This window comes from Callospermophilus lateralis, chromosome 15 (assembly GCF_048772815.1).
Source record: "Callospermophilus lateralis isolate mCalLat2 chromosome 15, mCalLat2.hap1, whole genome shotgun sequence".
NCBI lineage: Eukaryota > Metazoa > Chordata > Mammalia > Rodentia > Sciuridae > Callospermophilus > Callospermophilus lateralis.
This window is the reverse complement of record NC_135319.1, coordinates 46,894,266-46,900,983: the sequence shown is the minus strand read 5'-3', so window position 1 is coordinate 46,900,983 and position 6,718 is coordinate 46,894,266.

The following is a 6,718-nucleotide window of genomic DNA, read 5'->3' as shown; positions in this document are numbered from 1 at the left end:
CTCTGGAGTGTCCATGGACAGCAGACTCGTCCTGGCCATTTCTCTACTTCCCTGGGTAGGGAAGCCCCCTCCCCAGGATGGGCTCAAGGCAAAAAAAATAGAGGAAAGACAAAGAGAAGGGGACTCTTTAACCATGCATGCTACCCACTGGGTCTGGAGTACGGTGCTAGTGCTTAAGACAATCCATTGCAGTAGGTATGATCCCCATTTGCAGATGAGGAGACTAAGGCAGCAGAATAAATCTCTGGTGTCCAACCAGGAGAGATCAACACCCCAGACCTGTGTGCCTCCTGTGTTATACTGCAATTCCTGCTCCTCCTTTTAAGCTGTGAAGCCTGCTGTCTGCACATCATGGCTCCATGTTAAGAGAAGAGGCTCTGGAGCACATGGGTCTGGATTCAGTTCCATCACTTCCTAGCTGGGTACCCTTGAGAAAACTACTTACACTTTCTGAGCCTTAAAGAAATTACCTTCCTCATCTGTGAAAACAACATCAGTCCCTTCCTCAAAGCATTGTTAAGCAGATTAAATGGGACCATGTTGTATAAAATGCTCAGGCAAGAGTGTAGAATGTGGGTGTATTAGTTATTATTGTACCAGGTGCCTCTCCACTTGTCATGATCAGCTCATTACACTTTCCAGGGTGACAGCCAGTGAGCCAGCTGTGTGAACCATGCTCCTGTGCCAAAAACAGGGCAGAGAGGCTCTTACTCAGCACCCCAATGATGGAATTCACAAGTCAGTTCTCCCACTTCTGAGAACTTCTTCCCTATGGAAGAAACTCATCTTTTCCCATGGGATCAACAAAAACAAGAGCTACATATAAGTAAAAACAGGACTTCTTGTTTTCTTCTTCCATATATAGAAACTGTTCAATATACCTACTCTTTAAGAAATGGGAATATAAAATTTTAATTCAATAGCAGCCCCCAGAGGGAGAAATTTTTCTCTGGGCTATAGCCACAGTGACCCAGAGCAATGTTCCCAGTGGGCTGGAGAGAATTAAGTCCAAAGTTCCCTCATCTTGATCAAGTCTCTCAGGGCCTCAAGGGCAGAATCTGGGTGGAGGTGGGATCTGGAGGCTGTGCAGCTTTGGATGGAGAGGGAGGCAGCACCTAGCATGTGCTAGACTCTGAATGGATGACACTACAACATCCTGGGCATATCTCAGGTCCCCCGGTTGGAGAGCTTCCTCTGGGTGAAGATGATGAGGCACACCATATTTTTAAAAGGGACCACAGTAACATTTCCAGTCTTCCCTAATTTTCTAGAACCTTGACACTCCCTCATCAAGAAGTAGAGTCTATTTCCTTTTCCCTTGAAATTGTAGTGAAATGTAGTAAATGTGATGCTACATAACCAACAAAGCTAAGTATACAAAGTAACACAGCTTTCACCTGGCTCTCTTCCCCAGCTGCCATATTGTGAGGAAGCCAAAGCTACATGGAAAGGCCACATACTGATATTCTGGTCACAAGGCCGACCCAACAGCCAGTACAAACCACCAGATGCATACGAGATGCATCAGATGATTCAAATGATTCCAGCCCCTAGAGGTTGAGCCAACTTCTGCTTTGGAACCTTCTAGCAGAGGCCCAGAGATAAAGCACCTCCAATGTGCCCTATTGGAATTTCTAAACTCTCAGCAACACAATACAGGAAGTTCAAGTCCCCCTTCTTCTCACAGTTGGCCACAGAGTGTAAAACATAAGTGATTGTTCATACCATTAAGCTTGAGGTAATTTTTAACTTAACACTACATAACCAGAATAGCCAACTATAGCTTTTATTGGTAGGTTCAGGCTGCCATGTAAGAGGGTCACAGACCAACTAAAGAAATTCCCAAGCATTGTGATCAGGGTGGAGGGGGCTGAAACTCTGGCCTAGATGGTGAAAGCTGGAGATGGGTATGGAGTGTGGACTCAGTCATGACCTTTCTACCTCTGAGGGGGAGTGGGATTGCCCTGGGGTGGCAATATGCCTCAGAAGGAAAGGACAGGCTTCAGCATTAGGTGGTGTCTTGGGTTCCATCTTTCCTATCTCCTCTCTCACTATCTTGTGACTTGAATGAATCAGGCCATCTCTGTGGGCCTCCCAAGGGGATAACAACATCCTTCTTGCAGGATGCTTGTGCAGATTAAATAAGAATATAGGTGGCTTGCTTGACACAAAGACTCTTAATAGATATGCTCATAAAAAGGTCCTTTGGCTACCAGTTCAAACTTGCAATAAAGAGGAAGTGTTGGTGAGAAAGGTGATACAGAACACATCTTCTGAGGTAAAGATGGGAAGAAGAACTGGCCTTATCTCAAGGTTTGAGTGTGTAGAAAAGAGGCTTCAGGAGGTGACAGCAGATGGGAGTTTCAGCTTTATTAACAGCAACAATTGTCCAATGACTGCCAAAAGAAGGGCTGCGCAGGAGCCTGGACTTTTCTCTAAGAGGAGATCTTGATTGATTGATTGATTGATTGGTTGGTTGTATCAGGGTTTGAACCCAGGGGTGATTTATCCACTGAGCCACATCCCCAGCCCTCTTTTATTTTTTATTTTTACTTTGAGGATCTCTCTAAGTTGTTTAAGGCCTCCCTAAGTTGCTCAGGCTAGTCTCGAATTTCAATCTTCCTACCTCAGCCTCCCAAGTCACTGGGATTACAGGCATGCACCACTGAGCCCAGCTAAGAGGAGATCTTTAATCAATGATTCATGTTAATGGTTATGGGATTATTCAGGCTTTCTATTCCTTTGTCAGTTTTGGTCACTTGTGTTTTTCTAGGACTTCTGTGTTTTTGTGTATTTTGTATATTCAAATGAACTGATATAAAGTCATCCAAATGCCTTTTTAATCATCCAGACCCCTAAAACAGTGGTGTGAGATCATGTCATGGTCTCTTTCCTACTGGTTGTAGAGGTGGTGGTCTGCCACCCGTTACAGCCCCAGCCACGATACCCCAGGTTTCCTAGGGCAGAGCGGAGGATGCATTGTGCACCTTGCTAGTTAGAAATGCTGCCCATGACTCATCCACAGAGTTCAAGGGAAAGCCAAGTTCTTATAGCCTCTTAAAGACAGCTTGGGCTAGACACAGTGGCACACTTATAATCCCAGCAACTTGAGAGGCTGAAACAGGAGGATCACAAGTTCAAGGCCAGCCAGGGCAACTTAGCAGGGCTCTATCTCAAAATAAAATAAAAATGGTTGGAGATGTAGTTCAGTGGTAGAGCAGCCCTGGGTCCAACAATTCAAAAAAAAAAAAAGACATCTCAAAGTGCCCCCGGATGATTAGGGCTTGGGGTGGCCATCTACCTCAACCCCTACAGTGGACAACTCCTTTCCCTTCCTTCCTTACTGGTTTCCCAAGCCCAGCAGACCCTGGGAACCCCACATTGGCAGGTGGTTATGATGTTCCACTCTCCTCTCTGTAGCTGGTTTATTCCTGCTGAGGACAAGCAGCATCTAGTAGGCTGGGATGTGGGTGAAGGGTTATCTGTTTGTGCCAGGGTGACCTCATGTGTGCAGATGCTGAATTGAGACCGGACAGGGTATTCTCTGCAATGGTTCCAGTGAGGTGTCCACTTAGATGTCCTGTGCTGCTGGCCTGTCCCAGTGGGGCCACCTTCCTTCCCGATGGCTTCAGAGAAACCACAAAGAATGGGACTGTGGGTGGTATTCCTGAGTACTTCCCTCCCAGGGAGTCCCAGCTTGCCGTCCGCCTCCATCTGCTTCGCCCATTGGGTCCTCCTCACTACCCTGCAGCCCCTCCCGCCCTCAAAGAGCAGCCATGCGGAGCTCTGCCTCCCTCCAAGGGTGGCTGCAGGAGGGTCCTGGCAACATCGCCCTCCACCTGGACACCCCACTGAGGAGAACACAAGACACAAGCTGCTGCTAGGTCTGTCTGCCAGGGTCAAAGTCCCCACAGACTTAGTCAGGAAGGGGCCACTCAGCCAGCCCTGGAACCTGAAGCTTGGGGGTAGGGGAGTGAGCGGGGTCCAGGTGGCACAGAAGGGGTTAAAGGAGCTGGTGGAAGATGGGAGCGCAGGGCGCACAGCACTGCTGGAAAGCAGCTAGCCGGGTGCATGGATAATTAGAACTGAACATCAGTAAACAATGCCTTTTCCCCTCATTAAGGACAAATCTGTATGTATAATGTGCCTATTTTCTCTTTCATTAACTTATAAATGGCCACTACTTTAAAGCCATTTAACCAGCAGTTTTGACTTGCCCGTCAGCTCAGGGTCTGACAATCTTCTCACCTCTGAGGCTGACAGAAGTGGCCCCTCAGCACATGGTCCTCACAGGAAAGGACATGTGGGTGCTCCTCTGAGACTCAAGGAACTGCAGAACCTTCCAGAAGGGGATGCAAGGGGATGTGGGAGGACAGGCAAGGCCAGGTGCCCGAGCAGGCCTTCTGCCCTGGACCCAGGTGACCCCACACCAGCCCCTCCTCCTGAGCCTCTGATGATCACCCACGCTCTCTAAATTGCTCTTTTTGTGCCCTTGAGTAGCAGAGGACTCTGATTCTTCCTATAAAAGAGGAGCCTTGAGAATGTGCCCAATCTACACACATCCTCCAGGATGCCCAGCAACAATCTGGAACCAGAGATCCCAAAGGTGAGATATCACATCGGCCCTCACAAAGCTCACAGTCCAGTGGAGAGAGCAGCATGCACACACAGGTAAGGAAATGAGGGTCCTGCCAAGTGAAGTCTGCACTAAAAGTTGGCAAGGCTTCCCAGGAGTAAGTCTGAGGTCTCCTTCATCAGGCTAGACACTTCAGAGGCTACTGACCAGTCCCTCCATGGGACTAGGAGATGCCCTGGAGGCAAAGCCTGGAGACCCCTGGGTTAGGAACTGGGAGTTAAACCTAATCTTTCTAGTTCCGAAGCCTAAGCTCTTTCTACCACATCCAACTGTCACCTGGGATGAATTTTTAAAAATCTCATAAACAGCAGAAAAGAGGAAGAACATCGAGAATGGAGGTTCTGGCAGCTGTCAAACCTCAGATGCAGGAAAGATCTGGAGTGGCCAAAGATGTTCTGAAGATCTGATGGTGAAGCTGGGGAAAGCCCTACTTCTGGACCCCTGCCCTGTACCCTCCCTGGATAGGAAAAGTGAAGGATCCTCAAGCCTGGTGAGGAAACATGCTCATAAATTCAGTTGTTCCTTAAAATACCACCTCTTGGTAGTGTTTTAACATTAGATGGACTTCTGATGGGTGCTAGGTTGTTCCACTGTTGGAACATATGGACATCATGATTATATGTTATTAATTACAAATACTAGGAAACAAGGTGAAATTCCATCCACAAGGAAAAACAAGAGGGTCTATTCACATGCAGAATGCTATCTATACAGCTGTTAATGAAAATAGGTCCATGCAGGCTTGACATGGCTAAGTCTCCAAAATACACTGTCGCATAAAGAAAACACAACTTGCATGCATGATATTACTTATGGAAAAAGAGATATCTCCAAACAAAGTGCTTTCAAGGGCTACATATTGTACTTATGAGATCTGAAAAATACACATCAAACTGATCACAGCAGTTACCTCTGGTTGGGGGTAGACAAAACCAGATGGAAGGATCAAAGGGGACTCTGGTTTTCACGGGGTGACCACCTGTCCAGGTTTGCCCAAGAGGCCTCTGTTTTCCCTGTTGCAGGTGTGACAAATAATAGTGCTTGCTTTTCACTCTCAAAAGTGTTCTGTTTCAGTGATAAATTATATAATGGTCTTACTTATCTATGGTGTTAATTTTTTACAATAAGAACGCATTAATTCAACCCTGTGTCATTTCTGATAATGCATAATGTAGAAGGTAAAGTCCTCCTCCCACCCTCCAGGCCCGGGACCCACTCCTCAGAGGCAGGCATGGTAACAGTTTCCTAGCATCCTTCTTGAAACTGTAAATCCATATCTAACCTCATCACCTTGACACACAGAGAAAGAGATATATGAAATTAGGCAATACATACTGTTTCTAAACTTGCTTTTCTCACTTAATTTTGTCTCTGTCACGATTATTAGGAAAACCTGATTAATACAGATCCTCAGGTCCTACCAATAGAGTTGTAAATTCAGTGGATCACAGTGGGGTCCGTAGATATATATTTCTGACAATCTTTCTCGGTGATTCTGATGACACTACACTATAGATTCCATGTTGATCTTTGTCCACAGAACAATCAATCATTCATTCATTTACTCAATAAACAATTATGGACCCTTGCTCTGGGCTTGGCCTTAGAGAATCGTGGACTTCAACAGAGAACAAATGCAGTCCCTGCCCTCCTGGGCACAGCCTCCTTCTCTTCCCTGTCATCACCGGTGGTTGGTTATAGAGGTCATGAGTATGGCACTACAGCAAGAGCCAATCCTAGTGCACCTCGTCTGACCAAATGACTTTGGGAAAGTACTTAGCCACTCTCTGCCTCAGTTACCTCATTTGTAGAATGGGCACAATAATACTCACATCACATGATGGATGCTCAATAAATTGCAGTTACTATTAATAATAAATTAATTAGAAATAATAAATATATCGATAATAAAACTCATATAGTGTTCCTGACAAGTATGTTTAAACTAAGTCCAATCATGAGCAAATAATGAGACAAATTCTGAACTACAAATCCATAATACAAACATGCTGGTACTCTTTGAAAACATCAGTCTCAGACTAGGGCTATAACTCAGTGGTAGAGTGCTTGCTTAGCATGTGT